The sequence below is a fragment of the Balaenoptera acutorostrata genome, chromosome 18 (genome assembly GCF_949987535.1).
Source record: "Balaenoptera acutorostrata chromosome 18, mBalAcu1.1, whole genome shotgun sequence".
Classification (NCBI taxonomy): domain Eukaryota; kingdom Metazoa; phylum Chordata; class Mammalia; order Artiodactyla; family Balaenopteridae; genus Balaenoptera; species Balaenoptera acutorostrata.
In genome coordinates this window covers 10691336-10715393 of record NC_080081.1, presented here as the reverse complement: position 1 = coordinate 10715393, position 24058 = coordinate 10691336, and the positions used below count along the sequence as shown (strand labels likewise).

Genomic DNA, 24058 nt, shown 5'->3' with positions numbered 1-24058 from the left:
GTTCTGTCTTTCCATTTCTTTTTAGGTGTCTTCTCCAGAAGGATTTAAATTGTTTTCCTCTACTCTCAAGAAACTAATAAAATAAGGATGAGAAAACCCCTAGAATTAATACATTGAAGCATTTTTGTCTGCTTTTGTGTTTCCTAGAAGATTTTGGAATGTCATCGTAAAAGCCCCAGGGCCAGAGAAGAGAAAATGGAGAAAGAGAAATATCAAGTTAAGAAGTCACTGTTACAGAAATGGCCCAGAGAGAGTAGCCAGAGTTCAAGAAGGGGCAGGGGAGTGCAGAGGGCATTTCCACTCTCACACCTGTAAGTTATTAATGACCTTTGAAGTGATTGTTGATGGAAGCACTTGTACATTTGAGCTGCTTCATGTGTATACTTAGTGTATTCAGAGAACTGCCTAGCTTCTGGAGCCCTGAAATATCTTCAAGGTACATCAGAGATCAAACGGCAAAATCCATGACTTGGGAATATCATGTAGCCATGTGACATGTGGACGGATCCAGAGTATGAGAACTGATGCCTAAATAACTACACTGTATATTTTTAACTCAGAGATTTAATATTGCTTTTATAACTTTTAAAATAGCAATCTCAGAAAACAATGTTCCACAGTTTCAAGATAAGGTAATAAGAGGTAAAGTTTTTACACATTTATTTTAGGTTCCTATTCTTAAAAGATTAGAACATAGTTACCTTATTTTCATTCAAATTGTCATTTGGTAGTTTATACAGCATTTGGTTTAGGTTTTGAACTCCTGGGCCAAGGACATTGCCCTTCCCTGTTGAGAACTGAATCAACAGTTTTGTTTGTACTTAACTAATACGGAATTACTTCAAGTCCAACTTTCCTCTCCTGTACTCTGAAGCTAGTACATGAATGCTTTCAGCAGCTGTAGTTACATTTTTGGAGGAAGCAGCAAAATACATAGGTCTTTGCTTTTATTTTTAATTTTTTTCCTATCAGTATTTCTTAAAATTATTTTTCATGCTTATTCATTAACATATCTTTCTAAGTGGAATAACATAGCAGCTATTGGCTTGACATGGTATTAAGAAACAATTATAAAGAATTCAATGGAGGACTTCCCTGGTGGCGCAGTGGTTAAGAATCTGCCTGCCAGGGCTTCCCTGGTGGCGCAGTGGTTGAGAATCTGCCTGCTAATGCAGGGGACACGGGTTCGAGCCCTGGTCTGGGAAGATCCCACATGCCACGGAGCAGCTGGGCCCGTGAGCCACAACTGCTGAGCCTGCGCGTCTGGAGCCTGTGCCCCGCAACGGGAGGGGCCGCAATGGTGAAAGGCCCGCGCACCGCGATGAAGAGCGGTCCCCACACCGCGATGAAGAGTGGCCCCCACTTGCCGCAACTAGAGAAAGCCCTCGCACGAACCGAAGACCCAACACAGCCAAAAATAAATAAATAAATAAATAAAGTAGCTATAAAATTAAAAAAAAAAAAAAAAAAAAAAAAAAAAAGAATCTGCCTGCCAGTGCAGGGGACATGGGTTCAATCCCTGGTCTGGGAAGATCCCACAGGCCGCGGAACAGCTTATCCCATGCGCCACAACTACCGAAGCCCACGCGCCTAGAGCCCGTGCTCTGCAACAAGAGAAGCCACCACAATGAGAAGCCCGTGCACCGCAACAAAGAGTAGCCCCCGCTCACCGCAACTAGGGGAAGCCTGCATGCAACAACGAAGACCCAATGCAGCCAAAAATAAATTTATTTATTTATTTATTTATTTAAAAACAAATTCAGTGGAAAATTATAGAACATGATTTATTTCCAAAGTATAATTTTTACTCCTTATTAGTAAGCAAACTGTTTTAGGTAGATAGCTTGATTAGAAATTAGGAATTGTAACTTAAGTATTTAATTCTATCAATCATTATTTACATTTTTCCCATACTTGCTCAATTTCTACAAAATATGAAAACTTGAAGAAAAAGATGTGACACTATATATCATTATTCTTTTACTCATAAATGAGAAGAGGATATAAGAAAGGGGGTGGTAGGAAGATGGTGAGAGTAATTTCTTCTTTTAAATAAATTTATTTATTTATTTATTTTTGGCTGCGTTGGGTCTTCGTTTCTGTGCTCAGGCTTTCTCTAGTTGTGGTGAGTGGGGGCTACTCTTCGCTGTGGTACACTGGCTTCTCATTGTCGTGGTTTCTCTTGTTGCGGACCATGGGCTCTAGGCACGCAGGCTTCAGTAGTTGTGGCACGTGGGCTCAGTAGTTGTGGCTTGCGGGCTGTAGAGCTCAGGCTCAGTAGTTGTGGCGCATGGGCTTAGTTGCTCCACGGTACGTGGGATCTTCCCAGGCCAGGGCTCAAACCCGTGTCCCTTGCATTGGCAGGCAGATTCTTAACCACTGCACCACCAGGGAAGCCCGAGAGTAATTATTTTAATATAAGGGATCTTATTTATTGTCACTGTCAGTAATGTTTCTTTATGAAATTTTCATTATTCTTTATGAAAGAGATTGAATTAGAGCAACACCAAAAGCTAACAAAGATAGTACAAGAAAAGAAACTTATAGGGGACTTCCCTGGCGGTCCAGTGGTTAAGACTCCACTGCAGAGGGTGCAGGTTCAGTCCCTGATCGGGGAACTAAGATCCTGCATGCTGTGTGGTGTGGCCAAAAAAAAAAAGAAACTTATAGGTACATCTCATTTATAAATCCTAGGTAAGATCTTAGCAAATTGAATCCACTGTTGAATAAAAATGATAAATACATCATGACCAAATTGGATTCATCCCAGAAATGCAAGTTAGTTTAACATTCAAGAATCCATTTTATTACAATTAATATATATAATTTATTAGATTAAGAGAATAAAGAATGAAAACCATATGATCATCTTAAATGCAGAAAAAGAAAAAGCGAACACTCTTAACAAGCTAGGAACATAAAGTAACCCCCATAACCTGATAAAGCCCATCTCCAAAAAACAACAGCAAATATACTTGATTGTGAAATGTTAACATTTCTTTTATTGAATAAGACGGAGATGCCCCAAATCATCATTTCCATTCAGATTTTGTATTGAGGGTTATTCTCAAGTAATGTGAGAAGAAAAAGAAGGTGTAATATTTACAAAGAAGAAACCAACATTTTTATAAATGATCTGATTGTCAATATAGAAAAGCTAAATAATCAACAGATGAATTATTAGCATAAATAAGAATGTTTAGCAAGGTCACTGGATACAAAAGCACTATTAAAAACTCAATTACAGTTAAACACTAGGAAAAAATCTATTAGAAATATGATTTTTTAAAAACTCCATTTATTATAACACCCAAAGTTATGAACTACCTTAGAAAAATGAAAAGAGTTTATTCAAGAGATCTAAAATGTAGAGCTATTTTATGTGGGTAGGCAAGACTCAATATTGTAAGAATGCTAATTCTGCCCAAAGAGTCATTGAAATTCCAGTTCCCCAACAGATTTTTTCCTTTGAATTTGAGATGCTGAATCTATAACTGATACGAAGGAGCAAAGATCCAAGAGTACCAAGACATTCCTAAAGAAAAATAGTAAGGTTGCTACCAGATCTTAAAATTTACTCTGTAGGTATAGTAGTTGAGACAGTGTCGAACTGACATGGGAATAGAGAAATAGACCAGTGGAACAGAATAGAGAATCCAGAATCAGACCCCACAGATATATAGACAGTAAGGGTACTGCAAAGCAGTGGGCAGAAAAGATGGTTATTTAAAAAAATGGTCCAAGAACAATCCAATTGGAACAGCAATATTATTTAAGAATGACAAAAACATAGAAGCAGCACCAGGTTCATCAATAGTAAGCTGGTTAAAGAAATTATGGTATAGTCATACATTGATCTATTTTATAGCAATGAAAATTAATGAATCTTAGCTGTACTCATTAGTAAGAATGAATCTCAAAAATTTAATATTGAGTGAAAAAAGCAAGTCACAGAAAACTAAATATTATCCATTTACCATTCAGGCTGCTGTAACAAAATACCTTAGACTAGGTGGCTTGTAAACAGCAGAAATTTACTCCTCACAGTTCTGGAGGCTGGAAGTCCAAGGTTAGGGTACCAGCATGGTTGGGTAAGAGCTGGCTTCTGTTTGTAGACTTAATATCCTCACATGGTAGAAGGGCTTAGGGAGCTCTGGGGATCTCTTTTAAAACATCAGTAATCCTATTCATGAGGGTTCTACACTCATGACCTAATCACCTTCCAGAAGCCCCACCTCCTAATGCCATCACCTCAGGGTCTAGGTTTCAACATAGGAATTTTGGGAGGGGACACAAAATTCAGACCATAGTATGTTGCATTTGCTTAAAATGTAAAAGAGGCATATTTAAATTATACACTGTAAAGCTTTACGTACATTTGTGGTAAAACATGAGGAAAAGAACAATTATCACAAAATTCAGGATAGTGATTACCTGGAGTGGAATGATGGAGGTGTGATTGGGAAAAGGCACACTGTAGGTGTGGGAGCTCCTAAAATGTTGACAGTGTTCTGTTTTATAAGCTATGTCCTAGTCGCACAGGTGTTTGTGTTATTATTTTTCAAACCGGGTTTACGTAATAATACTCTTCTATTTGTGTGCTATTTTTTACATTAAAATGATTATAAAGAAAGATCTGTTAAAAATCAGATCTATGACTCTTGATCCCTTTACCTTTAACAGGGATGCAAATGAGTTCTGTTGTTGGAGACTTAAAAGAGAGAGCAATTTTTTTAAAAATAAAAAGCTTTTTATTTGGAAATACTTTCAAACTTACAGAAAAGTTACAAGAATGGTACAAAAAAACACCTGTTTACCTTTTATCCAGATTCACCTACTGTTAACATTTTACATTACTTGATTTTTTGTTAAGGAGAGATTTATTATTCCTCTCTATTTTTTTCCAAATTAATTAAGAATAAGGTGCAGACATCATGCCCCTTTGTCTCCAGATACTTCATTGTATATTTCCTGAAGAAAAGGACATTCTGTTACATAACCGCAGTACAGTTATTAACTTCAGGAAATTTTTAACATTGAAACAGCACTTTAAAATAATCTACCATCTGCTATACAATTTGTCAATTGACTTAATAATGTCCTTTATAGCATTTGTTTTTTCCTCCACTAGAGGTTGCAGTATACGTATTGCATTTGATTGTTTCTTTAGTCTCTTTCATCTGAACAGTTCCTGAGCCTTTCTTTGTCTTTTATAACAATGATAGTTTTGAAGAATACTATAACAATTTTTTATTTTATTTTAAGAGAGCAGTTCTCATTTTGAGATTGTTTACTGTTTTCTCGTGATTATATTGTTTATGATCCCTAGTCAAAATGCTACACAAATGATGTATTTTTCTCAGAGTTATCACATCTTGAGGTGCGTATCTATCTGGCTCTCATTGGTTACATTAATTTTGATAATTTGTCGAAGGTGTTGCAGTTTCTCCACTATAAGGGAGAGGAATTTTTTTTAAGGATTTCTTTGGAGAGAGCTCTTGGTGAGTGTTGAACCCTGCTCCCTTCTCAACGGAAAGAAATAGGCATGTGATATCCCCCTCACCTCAAGTCAAAAGAGAGAGGCCACTTGGAAAGCTTAATGTGTGTCCTCTGAAGTTATCAGCTCACAGCTCACTGATGTCTGCCTCCTTTTAAGGAAATCTAGAGATCAAGGGAAGAGCTGGCTTGCTGCTTGGAAGCGGAGCAAGGAGAGTACCTAGTAGATTGGAATCAGCCTGGTCTTACAGAGTTTGTTAGATAATCAGCACACAAGTATTTCCCGTGAATGAGATGTGAAGAGAGCCTGTTGGAGTCATTGCATAATCTGACCTAAAGGCCACGGAAGGGTGAGCAGGCTCACAGAGGAGGAGTTGGTAGGGTCCCATGGAATTTCTAGTGGTTAGGAGTGAATAAATTACTTGGAATAGAGTGCCTCCTTTCAGGTCAAGGGAACTGCAGGTGAAAATCCAACGACTTGTGGGTGGTATCTCCTAAGAACCCATGAAGAGCCTCTGAAGGGAAAGAGCTTTAAATATCTGCAAGCACAGAAAGTGTGAAACCATCTCATGACTTTACTGGTAAAATAACATTTCCTCCCCTCCGGGTGGAGTGGGGTGGGTCAGATAGGAAGGTTAGTAAAATCCCAGTGAGGAAGGGTAGACACTTAAGGAGGGGAAAGAGGGCCATGCTTTCCTCTGTCATTGAAAGGGGTGTACCCACGGCAGAGGTCATCTGTGGGACAGGATAAGATCTACCATTGCATTAACTTTGAAACTCTCATTATTTTATGGGATCAAACATTTTTTTTTATTTTTTTTTATTTATTTATTTTTTTTTTTATAATTTTTTTTTTTTCCCTACTTTATTTATTTATTTATTTATTTTTGGCTGTGTTGGGTCTTCGGTTCGTGCGAGGGCTTTCTCCAGTTGCGGCAAGCGGGGGCCACTCTTCATTGCGGTGCGGGGACCGCTCTTCATCGCGGTGCGCGGGCCTTTCACTATCGCGGCCCCTCCCGTTGCGGGGCACAGGCTCCAGACGCGCAGGCTCAGCAGCTGTGGCTCACGGGCCCAGCCGCTCCGCGGCATGTGGGATCTTCCCAGACCAGGGCTCGAACCCGTGTCCCCTGCATTAGCAGGCAGACTCTCAACCACTGCGCCACCAGGGAAGCCCCAAACATTTTTATTTAAAATGGAATTGAGGGACTTCCCTGGTGGCCCAGTGGTTAGGAGTCCGCCTGCCAATGTAGGGGACACAGGTTCGTTCCCTGGTCGGGGAAGATCCCACATGCCGTGGAGCGGCTGGGCCCGTGCACCACAACTGCTGAGCCCACATGCTGCAACTACTGAACCCGTGAGCCTAGAGCCAGTGCTCCGCAACAGGAGGAGCCATCACAATGAGAAGCCCATGCACTGCAATGAAGAAAAGCCCCCGCTCGCTGCAACTAGAGAAAGTCTGTGCACAGTGACGAAGACCCAACGCAGCCAAATAAATAAATAAATAAATAAAATGGAATCGAGACTACGCTTGTGATTTAAAGTAACTACAGGACCTTTAATTATGTAAGAATGATCAAAAAAATTGTGACTGCTTTAGTTTTCATTGAGGGGCAGGGAAGAATGTTTCTGAATAAAATTTATTTGTTGGAAAAATCTATTCATTTTCTAATAGGTAATACATTACATGATTTAAAATAAAAGTGATATGAATAGGGTACAGCCACTATGGAGAACATCATGGAGGTTCCTTAAAAAACTAAAAATAGAGTTACCATATGATCCAGCAATCCCATTCCTGGGCATATATCCAGAAAAGACCAAAACTCTAATTCGAAAAGATACACTCCAGTGTTCATAGCAGCACTATTTACAATAGCCAAGACGTGGAAGCAACCTAAGTGTCCATCGACAGATGAATGGATAAAGAAGATGTGGTATATACAGTATATACAATGGAATATTAACCATAAAAAAGAATGAAAAAAAAAAGAAAAGAATGAAATAATGCCATTTGCAGCAACATGGATGGACCTAGAGTTTATCATAATAATTGAAGTCAAGTCAGAGAGAGAGAAATATCAAATGATATCACTTACATGTGAAATCTAAAAAAATGATACAAATGAACTTATTGCCAAAACAGGAACAGACTCACAGACATAGAAAAGAAACTTACAGTTACCAAAGGGGAAAGGGGGGAGGGATAAATTAGGAGTTTGGGATTAACAGATACACTCTACTATACGTAAAATAGATAAACAATGAGGTCCTACTGTATAGCACAGGTAACTATATTCAGTATCTCATAATAACTTATAATGGAAAAGAATCTGAAAAAATATATATAAATGTATAACTGAATCGCTTTGCTGTACACCAGAAACTAACACAATATTGTAAATCAACTATACTTCAGTAAATAAAATGATATGAAGAGAGTACACTAAGAAATATTCTTCTCACATCTGTCCCCCTCTACTCAATTGCCATTCTCCTCTTACAGGTAAACATTTTTATGTGTTTATTGTTCCAGTATTTCTTTATGCAAATATAAGCAAATATGAATCTCATACTCCTGTTTCTTACAAAAAATGGAGCATACCTTTCAGAACTTTTCTTTCTTTTATAAAATTGCTGTAAAACATACATAATGTAAAATTTACCATTTTAACCTAGAAGTAGAATGGCTGGATCGTATGGTAACTGTATGTTTACCTTTTTGAGGAGCCACCAAGCTGTTCTTTTACAGTGGCTGCACCATCTTACGTTCTCACCAGCCATGCAGGAGGGTTTCAATTTCTCCACATCCAGTATTTCTCTTTTTGTGATTGGCTTATTTCATTTAGCATAATGTTCTCAAGTTTCATCCACGTTGTAGCATGTGTCAGAATTTCCTTTTTAAGGCTGAATAATACACCATTTTATGTATATACCACATTTTGTTTGTGCATTGATCTGTTGATGGACATTCGGTTCTTTTCTACCTTTTGGCTCTTGTGAATAATGCTGCTATCAACATGGGTGTACAAATAGCTGTTGTAGTCTCTGTTTTCACTTCTTTGGGGTATATACCTAGCAGTAGAGTTGATGGATCATATGGTAATTCTATATTTACCTTTTTGAGGAACTGCCAAGCTGTTTCTCACAGCGGCTGTAGCAGTTTACATTCCCACCAGCAATGCAGGAGAGTTCCAGTTTCTCCACATCCAACACTTATTTTCTGTTTGTTTGTTTTTGATAATAGCCATCCTAATGTGTGTGAAGTGGTATATCATTGTAGTTTTTTTAATAATCTTTTTAAAAAAATTTATTTTATTTGGGCTGCTCTTAGTTGCGGTGAGTGGGCTTCTCATTGCGGTGGCTTCTCTTGTTGCGGAGCACGGGCTCTAGGCTCACGGGCTTCAGTAGTTGTGGCTCGTGGGCTCTAGAGCGCAGGCTCAGTAGTTGTGGCGCATGGGCTTAGTTGCCCCACGGCATGTGGGATCTTCCCAGACCAGGGCTCGAACCCGTGTCCCCTGCATTGGCAGGCGGATTCTCAACCACTGCGCCACCAGGGAAGCCCTCATTGTAGTTTTGATTTGCATTTCCTAATGCCTAATGATGTGCCTTTTCACGTGCCTTTTGGCCACTTGTTTGTCTTCTCTGGAGAAATGTCTATTCTAGTTCTTTCTCCATTTTTGAATTGGGTTAGTTGTTTTGTGTTGTTGAGTTGCAGGAGTTCTTTATATATTCTGGATATTAACCCCTTATCAGATATATAATTTGCAAATATTTTTTCCCATTCTGTGGTTTGTCTTTTCACTTTCTCAGTAGTGTACTTTGATGTACAAAAGCTTAATTTTGCCTGTGCTTTTGGTATCACATCCAACAAATCATTGTCAAATCTAATGCCATGAAGATGTCCCCTGGGATGTGGGCTGTTGTATGCAAGGCTGCCTGCTGTGGGGCTGAGGCATGATGGCTGTTATGCAAATGGTTAAAATGCACCAAAATTTACCAACCTCTTTGTCAAGCTCTGCTACAAATGTTGCAAGTGTTTGACTAAACTCCAGAGTTCCAAAATATTTACCTTTAGACAGTTCCTGCTGGTTCTGTAGTTGTTTAGGTAGAAGGATGGTTTCCTGGATATGTTCTGTGAAGTCCCCTTGCGTTTGCTTTTTTTTTTAAGGTTTACAATATATCCTGGAGATCTTTCTATTGATATATATCAGTACATAGAGATCTTCCTCATTCTCTTTACAGCTACCTAATATTCTAGAGTTCATGGTAGATGTACCATGGTTTATTTAACCTGTTCCCTACTGCTGGATGCTTGGATTTTATACAATCTTTCACTATTACAGACAGTGATGCAATGAAAAACCGTGTGTGTGTGTGTAAATTTGTACATGTACAGGTTACATACACAGGTATATCGGTGGAACTCATTTCTAAAAGTGGAATTTCTAGATCAAGGGTGAATGCATTTGCAGTTTTGGTAAATATTTCTAAAAGACCCTCCATAGAAGTTGTACCCTTATAAATCCCACCAGCAATGTATGAGAGTGCTTGTTTTCCCACAGATTCAATAACAATGCATTTTAAACTTTTGGAATTCTGCCAGTTTGGTAGGTGAGAAATGGCATCTCAATGTAATTTTAATTTGCATCTTTCTTATCAGGAGAGAAGGTGTGTATCTTTTCATATATATAAGGTCATTTCTGGAAAAAAAATTTAAGAGGACACAATGAACACAAATAAAATTACCTTCTAATTTCATCCCTTGAATCTTGCTTGTTCAATGCAGTGGTTATAATTTTAATTGGGGAAGCTGTCACTGGGAGCTCAAATGTGTTGCTGCTTCATAGTAGAAGACAAAGCCGGAGATGAGAAGAAAGGAGAGCCAGGTGAGGTAGGGTGGGAGAAACGTTTTTCTTTTTAAATGCCAAATGAATATTGTGGAATGTAAGTGAGGGTGCTGTAGGACTTGAATTGGATGGTGTTTCTCAGTTTCTCCCATCGTTTTTAAAAAACGGCTTTGAGGGAAGACCCAGTGTGATTATTCTAGGAAGTAAATTACGATAGGTTTTAACTGGGCTCCAACTGCACAGGATATTCAGGATTCTTCAACTACCACTTACCATGGGTGTTCTAAGCTGCCTTCTGAGTTATGTGGCTTACTATATAGCCTATATAGCTACTCTCCTATTTTTCTGGTGTTTTGAAAGTGTGTGTGTGAATCCTGTTTTAAATAGTAAACGTTATAGACGATAAGCAATTTAGTTTGCCTACTTTTCTGATAGCATGAATATCCCAGGAGAGTTTGCTTAATAAGAATCTTAAAAGAGATGAGGGTTTGGGGGCCACTGAGCAGATGAGAGGTTGAAGGGGGATGGGGAAGTAGCACAGGGGCACACACTTACGGCTGTTTCCTTGGGGAGGATCTGACCAGGATTTGAATCTATATAGCCAAGGGCAGTATAGAACAATAGACTAGGAGCCACTCCTAAGGAGACAAACAGGATCCTAATCAAGGAACATTCTCTGCCACCAGAGTAGAAGATCCTGGCAACATTGCCTAGCTGAATTACAAAAGTGCTGTGAACAAGTAACTGTCATGTGTCTCCCACTCTTCTCCTATATGATGGGACTCTTTATTATGGTTATCCTTTCCGTTTCTCACCATTGCATGTTGGGTGTGCGTGAGGCAGATGATTTTAGTTCCTGGGTCTCGAGCAGCCACACCAAAGGAGCTGCACTGGATCTGATACAGATCACAAAAATTGGACTTTGAGCCTGATGTTGTAATTGGATAAAACAGCCAGATCACAAAGCACCACATATTATATGATTGCACTTACAGGGAATGTCCTTAAGAGGCAAATATACAGAGAAAATAGATCAGTGGATACCTAGGATTAGAGATTGGAGTGGGGTGTGTGCATGACTGCTAATGGGCACAAGGTTTTTTTAGGGGGTGATGAAAATGTTCTGAAATTGATTGTGATGATTGCACAAGTCTTTGAATATACTAAAGCACTTTGATTTGTACACTTAAAATAGGTAAATTGGATGGTATGTGAATTAAAATTCAATGAAGCTGTTATTTAAAAAAAAACAAACTTCAGACTAGCTAATAGTTGGGAGAAAACAAAACATTTATCTAATAAAGGATTTCTATCAGTGAATAGAAATTAGGTTTATTATATATTCATTCAAATTGGTACTTTTATCATCACTAGCATCCCTCTTTATCTTCAGTAATATTTTTTGCCTTAAAGTCTGCTTGTCAAAAAAAAAAAAAAAAAAAAAAAAAAGTCTGCTTGTCACATCTCAAAATAAAAAGAAGGAAAAAAAATATATTTTTCTCATCTGGCTGATCCATATCATGATTGGAAATCAATTTTGTAACCACAGAAAAATGGGTTTGTAAAAGTGAAAGAAAAAGAGTACAGCCATTTCTATAGATAAAGTTCTTTATATTGTTGTACAATATATTTTACACGTATTCAATTATATTTGTTTATGAATCCTGAAAAAGAGAACAACTTAGCTTTTTAAAAGACCTTTCACTGAATAGGTTATAACTCTGATTTTTAGACTTTCTTTTATATGTTTTTATTTTATTTATAATCAGTTAAATCACTTTCATGATTAAAAAAAGTCTACTTGTCAGATATTAATGACTATACCAGCTTTATTTTAGCTGGTGTTTGCATGCTTTTTTCATACTTTTTCTTTCAACCTATGTTTTCATATTTAAACTTAACTTGTAAATAGCATATGGTATATTTTTATCCAATCTGAAATCTTCATCTTTGAATTGGACTATACAGTCCTTTTACAAATAACATAGTTACTATTATAATTGAGTTTAAGTCTATTCATTTTTTAAAAAATTAATTTTTTTGGCTGCATCGGGTCTTAGTTGCCGCACACAGGCTCTTCGTTGCAGTGCGCGAGCTTCTCTCTAGTTGTGGCATTTGGGCTCTAGAGCACATGGGCTTAGTTACCCCTCAGCATGTGGGATCTTAGTTTCCCCACCAGGGCTCGAACCCACATCCCCTGCATTGGAAGGCCAATTCTTAACCATGGGACCACCAGGGAAGTCCCTAAGTCTATTCATTTTATTGGGTTTATTCCTTGGTTTTCTATTGATTCTTTCTGTTTTTTGTCCCCTTGTTTCTACTTTCTTGCCTTCCTTTACATGAATGAAATATTTGTATTAATCCCTTTTCTATTCTCTCTCTTTTTAAATTATTTTTTGGCTGTGTTGGGTCTTCGTTGCTGCGTGCGGGCTTTCTCTAGTTGTGGCGAGTGGGGGCTATTCTTTGTTGCGGTGTGCAGGCTTCTCTCATTGTGGTGGCTTCTCTTGTTGCGGAGCACAGGCTCTTTCAGTAGTTGAAGCATGCAGGCTCAGTAGTTGTGGCATACGGGCCCTAGAGCACGTGGGCTTCAGTAATTATGGCACGTGGGCTGAATAGTTGTGGCACGCGGGCTCTAGAGCGCAGGTTCAGTAGTTGTGGTGCATGGGCTTCGTTGCTCCATGGCATGTGGGATCTTCCCAGACCAGTGATTGAACCTGTGTCCCTTGCATTGGCAGGTGGATTCTTAACCACTGCGCCACCAAGGAAGTCCCATATTCTCTTTTTACTAATAACTTTTTATTACTCTTTTAGTGGTCACTCTAGAAATTACAGTGTACATCCTTGACTTAGCATAGTCTACTTAAGTTAGTACTTTGAAGAATACAAGAATCTTATAACAGTCTACTTCATTTACCTCTTCCTGCTTTTTGTCATTTTACTTCATGCATTTTAAGTTCCACAGATTTTATTGTTGTTGTTTTAAGCAATCAACATTTGCTTATACTTAACCTCTGAACCTTAACATATTTAAATTTAGGGATATGTTTTACCTCTTTATCTCTTCCAGCAGTTCTATTCTTTCATCTGAGAACAGGTTCTTTCAGCTTGAATAACTCTCTTTATTAGTTCTTAAGACTCAAGCCTGCATATGACATATTCCTTTAGATTTCATTTGAAAACATTAAACATTTTTTTAATTTGTGGTAAAAAACAACATAAAATTTACTATCTCTACCATATTCAAGTGTTCAGTTTAATAGTGTTACGTATACTCACATTGTTGGGTAATGGACCTCCAGAACTGAAACTCTATACTCATTAAACAGTGACTGTCCATTTGCCTAGACCCTAGTCCCTCATACAGTATTTGTTCTTTTGTGGCTGGCTTATTTCACTTAGCATAATGTCCTCAAGGGCACCCATGTCATAACTTGAGACAGGATTCTTTTAAAAAACTGAATAATATTCTGTTGTATGTATATACCACATTTTGTGTATCCATTCATCCATTGATAGACATTTGGGTTGCTTCTACTTATTAGCTATGTGAATAATGCTGCTGTGAACATGTGTGTGCAAATATCTCTTTGAGATTCTGCTTCCAGTATTTTGAGTGTGTATCCAGAATGAAGGCTGTTTGATTTGGGCAAAGTAATGTATTTGAGGTTAAAAGTTAAGGAAGTTCATGCAATGGATTTTATTTCTATATTAAACAAGGACTGTATCTAGTCAGAATGTGGCTCAGATTGGTATATCTTGTCCAGCTTTTTAAAAAAAATTTTTTATCTTGTCCAGCTTATATGTTGTATTGGTGAGAGGGTGTATGTATCTTCTTTCACAAAGGCAGAGTGTGTTCATCAACACTTTATACGATTGTCCCGCAATGCCTTGAAGAATAAGGTTACATATGTTGTACAGTATGTTTTTGTCTATTCTGGTAAGTCAAGTTGGTCAAATATGGTAAGTCAAACTGCTGCAGTGTTATTGATAGACCAGAGTAGGCTTTGTGGACTTAGCACTGCTTGAGGCATTTCAATGTTGAGCAGCATCTCTGTGTGTATGTATATATAGCAGTCAGTTTCACTACTTGTTAGATATTGTGGTGAAATACTGATTCATTCAAGAGGCTGAAGGTCCTGGTTAACTTTACTTTCTTTCAGTATCTGGGTTTGGGTATATGCTCACTTGTTTTTATTGTCAGAGAGTTGGGTATATCATTAGTAGTAAAACTGTCTTGTAAGGGTATCCACTGAAGATGAGTATAGAAACAAGCTTTCTTAGAATATACAACAAATAGTTATTTACTCATTTTTACTTTTAATTTTGCAAGTCAAAAAACCTTTTTAGGAAGTACAGTATTCATATAGAAAAGGACAAAAGGACTTTAAGTGGTAAGTGTACAATTTGTTGAATTTTAACAAAGCAGACACATCTATGTAACCAATGCCCAGATCAAAAAGAGAATATTTTCAGTATAGCAGAATCCTCCTTTGGCCCCCTCTCAGTTATTATTCCCCCAGGGGTAACCACTATCCTGACTTCTAACATCATAGATTTGTTTTGCCTTTTTTAAACCTAATGTAAATAAGATCACACTGTACTCTCACTTTTACCTGGCTTCTTCTGTTCAGCCCAATATTTGTGAGATTTATTCCTTATTGTGTGGGTAGCGATAGTTCATTCATACTCCATGAAAAACCTTAAACATAGACAGAAGCATACAGAATAGTATAGTGAACTCGCATTTTCTGTCCATCTTCAACAGTTATCAACTCATGGTCAGTCCTGTTTCAGTTACCCTCCCACCCACTGTCCTCAACTCCAGATTATTATGAAGTAAGTCCCGGACATATTTTCACCTGGGTGCTCAGTATATTTTTTTCTTACACATTTAATAATTTTAGTAAATTGTATTTTGGAGTTGGTTGTCCCTAGCTGATTTTCTTACTTATACTGCATGTGTAAGAAACTTATATATGAAGTTTCAATATATAACTTCAAGTCATTTTTTTCTCATTTGGAAAGTTTTCTTGAAATAGTGTTTTTAGGGAATTCCCTGGTGGTCCAGTGCTTAGGACTCGGTGCTTTCACTGCCATGGCCTGGGTTCAGTCCCTGGTCAGGGAACTAAGATCCTGCAGGCCATGCTGTGCAGCCAAAAAAAAAAGTAAATAAAATAAGTAGTGTTTTTAGTATTTTAGTATTTGTTCTCTCCTGCTTTGGTTTTCTTCTTTGGGGTCTCCCTCTATGACCATCTTATCTGCCACTTTTTCTCAAGTCTTTTAAAATCACTTTCTTAGTTTCTTTTTGATTTAAAATTTTTTTCTTATTTCACCTTCTATTTCTTATAAGCCTTCTTTTTTTTGAAATTTGCTTTTATACTACTTCTAATGTAATCTTAATTTCTGAAGATATATTTTTTTGTTATGTTTGTTGTTCTTTCCTGAATTCTATCATCTCATTTTTAGTTTTTCTAATTTTTATTTGTGCTGTTCTCTCAAATCTTCTGTTATTTTGTTAATTTGTTTTAGCTCATTTTGAATTATTACTTTGTGGTTTTCATCTGTTTTGTGGACATGTTTTAAGCTTTGCTTTTATTGTCTTTAGGAATGTTATTGATGTTACCCTAACATCTTTTTCCTCATAATAACTTTGAGATTTGATTGCTTCCCTTTTTGTTATTAATTTTCATGTGGAATTAATCTGCCCAAACTTTTATTTTTTTATTTTTGAAATATTTATTTATCTATTTTTGGCTGTGCCAGGTCTTAGTTGCGGCATGCGCACTTCTTAGTTGCGGCATGCGGACTTCTTAGTTGCAGCATGCAGACTCTTAGTTGTGGCATGCATGCAGGATCTAGTTCCCCCACCAGGGATCGAACCCAGGCCCCCTGCATTGGGAGCGTGGAGTCTTACCCACTGGACCACCAGGGAAGTCCCTGTCCAAACTTTTAGATGGGAGGAATTAGTCAAGATAACTTTTCTAGCTTCATGTGTAAAGCTCCCTTTTCTATTGTTTTTACAGAGTGTTCAAAAATATTGCCTTGTACTTTCTGAGATCTCTTGGCTTCACTTTTTATCTGGACCTTCTTTTACCTTTGCCCTCACGTCCCTGAATTGGTCAATTCGGATTCTACTCCCTGCAGTTTCTCTTATTTTGAGCCTTTATTCTGTCCTATTGCTGATTTTTGCTGTTTCCATTTTCTCATGCTTATAAGATACCCTTGCTTCTATCTGCTTCCTCCCTCACAAATACTGATATTATGCAGCTCTTGTGGCTTCTCATGTTTTTTTCCTAACCACTCCTATTTTGGTGTTTGTGGGCATAGCTTGTCACTTAGTTTTGTTGTAGGTGTTGTTTAATGCTTTTTAGTTTTGTTGCCCTAGTTTGTCTGTTTGGGTGGATTTGGGAGATAAAAACTACATCACTATCACCACCATCTTCTGTAATATATTTAAAAAAAAATCGTTCTGTGGCTTATTAGATTCTGTTAAGGTAACTTTGTGCTAACTGGTTAAGTATGGATTTTCTCCTTTTGCTTTATCAATAAAACTTCTGTCAGTTGGTCAGAAATTAGCAAATCTCAGTCTTAGATTCCTTGAATTTCTTGACTCTTCAGTATATAATTCACTTTTAAATTGGTGTCTCTGTTGGAGATCCTACTATCCTATATTTTACTCTTGGGGAAGAAAATTAGCTGACTTTCCCTTTGATTCCTTGTGGGCTCAACTCCGTTCTTCCAACTCTGTTCTCTTTTCCTCATTTTAGTCTTCTCTTTTTTCCTACTTTCTTAGCACAATATACCCAGTTTCACTGCTTTCAAAAGTTTATAGTCTAGGCATTGGAGAACACATACCCACAGATATATGTCACAATATAATAAATATCATAAGAGAGATTTTACGTTATCAGAGTGAAGAGGAAATAATAATTAATTTTGGCCAGACAAATCTAAGAAGGCTTCACAGAGAAGGTAATATCTGAGGGAGGTGGGTTTTGAGGAATGGACAGGAATTTAGTAGATGGGCGAAACAGCTTACTCGAAGAAACTGTTAGAGCAGTTCCCTTGAAATTGAATCTCCCATGACAGTATTTCCCTATAGTAGATCAACTCATATTGATCTTAAGTTTATTTTCTCGTAATCATTTGATGTAAATGTGTCTAATAGAAGCCAGGGGAGTGTTTTACTGCTGGGAGTGGGCAGTAGATTAAAAAAAAGTAAATTGAGAATGGGAACTACCTATATTGAAAGGACAGGTAGAAGAAGAGGGCCCAGTGAGGGATACTGAGAAGTGAAATCAGAGACTTGTAAGGTAAACCAGGGGAGATTGGTCTCAGAAAAGCCAAAAAGGAAGAGAATTGTAATAATGAGTCAATGGTCAACAATGTCAAAGATAAATTGAGTGTGCCCTGAAGCAAGGCATTGGATTTAGTAGTTAAGAGGTCACTAACTGATTTTATTTGTTTCATTTTGCTTTGGATACTTAGAGATTTCTAAAATTTAATTTTGTTTTAGATCTATGTAAAATATTTACATAGTTTCAAAGTCAAGTATGCAAAACATGTCTGGCTTCTATCTCTGTCTCCTGCATACTATTCCTTCTTCCACCCCATTGGTAACCATTTCTTTTTAATTTTATGATTTATTTTTCCTTTGCTTTTTAGGTTTGAGACTTTCATTTTTTTTATGCCCAAGTAAGTATGGGTGGTTGACCCTCACTGCTACTTCTACCCACTGCCCCCAAACCTGCTACCCTTCACAAGAAGAAGAAACACTTTCAGTCTATAGCTTAGAGAGTGCCTACGCTTTGTCAGCTGACTTGTAATGGGTCAAAGTGCAGGCAGAAGGGTCAGTGGCATTGATCTACTTTGGCATCCAGGAATTAGTCAGCCTCTCAGCCTGGCCTGAGTAGTGACATTCAAAGATTTGATGATACTAATAGCTGTCTTTAGTTTTAGGAGTACTGAAGGGACATGTTTTTCCTGTAGTTGCCATCCATTGCATCATCAACCTGATGTTCAGTATATTTCTGTAAAATCCTAAACCAGAAATTCTTAACTGAGGCTGTCCCATCACGGAAGGATTTTTTTTTTTGGTCACCAGAGAATCTCTTTACATATCAGACTAGAGTACTTAAATATCTCTCTCAGGAGATATTTTCTATCCCATTCTTCGGTGTTATCATTTCTGGTGGCAGAGACAAGTAATAGGAAGAAAATCAATGATTCAGGAATGGGATCCTCAGTTCAAGGCCATGGGCAGCAGGAGTTTGATCTGTGTGGAGAACATCAAACAGAGTTCTTTCAGATGTCTCTTACTCTGTTCCTTGGCTTTTTTAGAAGAAATTTTTGTGAAAATATTTGTATCCCTGTGTAAGTTTGTCTGAACCTTCTCCAGAGAAGATCACTGTGGTATCTGTGCTCTTCCAAATGTACTTGGAAATTAAATACATATTTACTGAAGCATGGACTGTTGTAATGTCATAAGTTTCCAAGTAAAATATGACTTCGTCCAGGACCCGAATGCCTTACTAAGAGTTGAAAAAGACTTCATGATATTCCCTCCCAATATGATTTGCCACCTTTCTAGCAGCCAGTAAATTGAGACTGTCTTCCATGACAATTGCAAATGTCTGGAGCTTACTATACTTGGGTCACTTTTAGCTGCTTCAACACGGCGACAGCAGCCAAGCTGGAATCCAAGTCCCCTAATTAAAAGCATCCAATCCTTCTGTCTGTCATCAAACGTTTCTTAGTAACATTGTCAAAAAGGATCCAGAAGTATGCATGTATATGAAGTAGAAAAAAATAACATGAATAAATCTGTTTCCCTAGACAAACATTAATTACTTTATTCCAGTGGAATCACAGCATGTATACGTTGTTTGAGTTTCAGTTTAAGGACGTTCCCTATCTCTTGAATCATCAGTTTTTCTCCTGTCTACTGGATCATTTATAGCATATGTATATCTGTACATGCTGTAATATCTCTCTTCTATTTCTCACTCTCCTTTATAGCAAAAGTCCTTAAAAGGGTTGTCCATACTTGCTCTCTCCAATTCTCCTCACCTTTCTTTATAATTTCCTTTCTTTTCTTTTTTTAAAACTTATTTATTTTTGGCTGCGTTGGGTTTTCGTTGCTGCGTGCGGGCTTTCTCTAGTTGCGGTGAGCGGGGGCTACTCTTCGTTGTGGTGCGCGGGCTTCGCATTGCGGTGGCTTCTCTTGTTGTGGAGCACCAGCTCTAGGCTCACAGGCTTCAGTAGTTGGGCTCGTGGGCTCTAGAGCGCAGGCTCAGTAGTTGTGGTGCACGGGCTTAGTTGCTCTGCGGCATGTGGGATCCTCCTGGACCAGGGCTCGAACCTGTGTCCCCTGCATTGGCAGGCGCATTCTTAACCACTGTGCCACCAGGGAAGCCCTTTCTTCATAATTTCTATCTCAAAACCTGGGAATAGTTTCTCTACACTGTTATAGAGGGCAGACAGAAGTTCATCTCTACAGTGTTCATTTCCACTGATGCAACTTTGCCATTTGGCTTTAGATCCAAAACTTTAGAGTGTGCTGGAAAAAAAGGCTCCACTTTGAAAAAGGAGTTGTGGTGTGTGTCAAATTAACAAGACCTTTAGCTTCTGAACACACAGCCAAAAATCCATCTTCTATCATGGCTGTAAAGAAAGGTCTGACTGCATAGGTGTCTCTCTGCCTAGGAACACTTTCTTATTGGTAGCATCCAATAAAATAAATGCATACACCCCATCTAACATACAGATCGTTTGCTCAGTTCCTCCTTTGTCATAAAGATGAAGGATTATCTCACCATCTGCTTTGGTCTGGTGATCAAATTTAAAATGGTGTTGTATCTCCTTGTGGTTATAGATCTCACCATTGTAACAGACCCATAATTAAGGGTATTTCTTTGCTCATATTAGCTTCATTCCAAACAGTTGTTCAACTGCTGCCAACCAGTGAAATCCAAAGCAGCAGTTGGTATAGACATTGACATTCTAAAGATGAAATGTGTCTATCTGGACCTTTGTGTGCAATCTTCATATCACTCAGACACTGATCAGAGGAACAGTCATCACTACCAAAGAGTCCAGATGCTGCACATGGTGCAGTGGAGCTACAGGATCTCCAGGCATGAGCTGACCAGGCTGGCAGGAGTAGAGACAAGGGCTGTGGACCATCTCCATTTTTTGTTATTAATATAAACATATCTATGTATCTGTATCTGTAGTTCTCTTTTTTTTTTTAAGATTTTTTTTGATGTGGACCATTTTTAAGTCTTTATGGAATTTGTTACAATATTGCTTCTGTTTTATGTTTTGGTTTTTTGGCTGCGAGGCATGTGGGACCTTAGCTCCCCGACCAGGGATCGAACCCGCACCCCCTGCATTGGAAGGCAACGTCTTAACCACTGGACTGCCAGGGAAGTCTCCATGTATCTATAGTTCTCTCTTCTTAGATAAATGCTAACAACCTTACATAGTTTATCTACCTTGATTTTTTTCTCTCAGCAATATATCCTGGCAATCATTCCACTGTTGTATGTAGAAATTTTCCTCATTTCTTTTTACAGGTACATAGTTCCCCATTTTATGAATGTTCTGGTACATTTTAAGATAGAATAAGGGTATTAGGAAAGATTCAAAGCAGTGGAAACCTTTTGGAAGAGGAGGCCTTTTATTTTTTTGCCAATCTGTGGGAAACTCAAGGGTCCTATAGAGGCTAAGATGATTGTGCCAACAAAGAGATGGCTGAACCTATTAACACAAGATTGCTTCTGGTCCTACATAATAAACCCCTTTGTTCTCTGAGCTGAGAGGAGCTGGAAGGATTTGAAGAAAGAAATTGGCTTTTTGCTTTCCTCCTATACTTCCTTATTTTATATACTCTGTTATGCTAGTAGGTTTTAAAGCATGCCTAGGGTTAACCTGGAGTACAGCTCTCTCTCACAGGAGAGGCAGCTAACACAGTTATCAGGGAAGTCCTGCTTTCACCTTTGGGAAACCATTTTCCGGACGCTTGATGTTTCTCCTTTCACTCTTTCTGGAATCAGGTCATTGGGCAGATGAGGTGTCTCTTCAGAAGTTTCTGAATTGAGCGTAAAATAGCTTAACTCCAAAGCCCTGTTATACACTAGATCCAAAAATTCACTCTAGTCTACTTCCCATCTTGCATTCTGCACAGCCATATTGTCCAGTAAAGCTCACTAAAGACAGGGTTCCAGTGAGTTCTGTATAGCAGCACAGCCAGCAACGTACACATATGCAAACCCTCAGTGGAGTTAATGGAATTAAAATCAGGGAAAGTAGGACGTAGAAGGTGTTTGCTCTTCTGCTTCCCTCGCTGTCAGCCCATTGCCTCACCTCAAAGAGAAGAGTTGCTGATATGACTAGTCATATTCAACTGACCTAGTCACATAGAGAACGGGATCACTGTGCTTTGAAAAGATTATGCACAAAGCCTATATGAGGAAGGTTTTGAATCAGTCCTGAAAAATCACAAAAGTAGGATTAAACAAAAATAGAAACATTCCTTGTTCTTGGATAGGACCATTCAGCATCATAAATAAGTCAGACCTCCTCAGGTTAATATATAAATTTAACGTAATTCCCCAAAAAGATATCAGCAAAACTTTTCCTGGCACTGGATCCTAAACTTCAAATGGAAAAATAAGTAAGCAGGAATACCTATGAAGGTCTTCAAAAGGAAGAGCAATGAGAGGGGGGCTGGCCTTATCACATACTAAAAAAATATTATAGACCCTATAATTAAAACATTGTGGTGTTGATGCCTGACTAGATAGACAAACCAATGGAAATAGTTCCAAGTACACATGGAAATTTAGCATATGACAGAGGTAGCACCTTAAATCATTGAGGGAAAGGTTTAACTTAAAGTTGAAAATGGTGTTAACATGACTGGAGAGTCATTTGAAAAAAGTACGTATTTGGATTTATGTTCCCTTTAATTAACATTAAAATGTACTCCAAAAAGGTGAGTTATTTCGATCTACAAAAATGAAAATATAAGTTTAAGAAAAAAACATATGTCCATCTCTTTATAACCTGGACATGAGAAAAGCCTTTCTATTATAATTTAAATTCCAGAAGGTCGATACATTTAAGCACTCAGAGTGAGGGCAGCTTGTGCCTAGAAATGAACAACTGGGATCACTCCACGTGTGTGGGAATGCTAGTATTCTAATGACAGAAATTAAACACACAGGCTGGTGCCGAGTTGCCCAGGCTTGTGCTGACAAGCCGTGCGGCCCACCTTTCCCAGGCAAGATTGAGAAATGTTCTGCATCTTCCCGTCTCCCTCTAATAAGAAACGTCCTGATTTGGAGGCACACAAGGTGTGAGAGGAACTGACAGCTAGTTTTCAGCCCAAAATTTTCACGGGAAGTAAGTGTTCACCGCCTTGAGTGATGGTGTCACTCATCAAGATTGGTCCAGCACCAGTGACTAAATTTATAGTAGAGAAATCATGAGCTAGATCTAAAGCAAAAGAGCTCAGGGTTGAGCTTAAGTGGTGTGCCAATCTCATAAGGTGTGTAAAGGTGAGATAACCTCTGAATATACACCATCTGTTTACTTCTTTTTAAAACCCTGTTACTATGAAAATTTAGTTGCTAAGACTAGCACCCATGAAGGGTCCACAGATGGAGATAGGAATCTCCCTTTCTAGTACAATGTGATAAGAGTTTCAGATTTCTTTTTTCTTCTTTTTCTTTTTTTCTGGCTGCACCTTGGCATGTGGGATCTTAGCTCCCCAGCCAGGGATTGAACCCGTGCCATCTGCAATGGAAGCACAGGGTCTTAACCACTGAACCGCTAGGGAAGTTCTGAGTTTCAGATTTCTTGTTGTCTGGCCTACTGAGGTGTTTGCCATCTAAAAAGTCACTTAGTGGTTAAGTCCAGTTACCTAGGGAACCATCTGATACCTAGGAACTGATACCAAGTGAAGCTGGGTGGTCCCCAAAGGAAAGTGAATACAAACTCAACAGTTGGTTTAATTGTATATTTTAGCCATGTCATAAGCAGAGTGTAGCCAGTATTGGACATATGCCTAGCAGTGACTAAGGATCCAAGGGGCAACATCAAGGATAGGTGCCCTTTAGGCAGTGGTGTGTTGATAAATGTTTAACAGCAGATTCTCTGGGAGAGCGGGAGTGAGCGGGGCCATGATTTGTAGTGTTTTCTGATTTCCATTGTGTAAATATTTCCATAGGCTGATTTCAGGCTACCAGGAATTTAACAACTGTCTGGCAAGATTCCTGACAATTTAACAATTGATTCTCCTAAGCTGGTTCTATCTGGCTCCAGCAAACTGTTGCTTACAGATACCATAGTTAAGACGTACTCAACAATTCAGAACCTTAAACCAACAAAGGTGAAGGAAAATATCTAGGAAAATTAAGAAATCTTGCACAGAGATTGAAGTGTAACAATATATAGCACCAGCTCCTTGACTCTCCATGTCTTGGGCTGTCTCCTTCATACAATCATTACTTTGTTGATAGTCTTGAGTGAAGGCTGTTTTCTGCTTCTGGAGGATTCCTAAGAATTCTCAGGTTGAAGTCTCTGGCAGGAACAGTCTTCTTGATTCAAGAGGGATTTATTTCTCCTTCATTAACAAACAAGGGTACAAGGATCGAAGCCACGGACTTTAACTGTTGTGTTAGTTGTTAATAGTGCCTGTAAGGTCCTTT

The 24058-nt window shown here is 38.3% G+C and overlaps 1 pseudogene; it reads right to left on the bottom strand.

Annotated features, from left to right (window-relative positions):
- Positions 1-18144: 18144 nt before the first annotated feature.
- Positions 18145-20430, bottom strand: LOC102997682 (asparagine synthetase [glutamine-hydrolyzing]-like; annotated as a pseudogene).
- Between the last annotated feature and the right edge of the window lie 3628 nt (positions 20431-24058).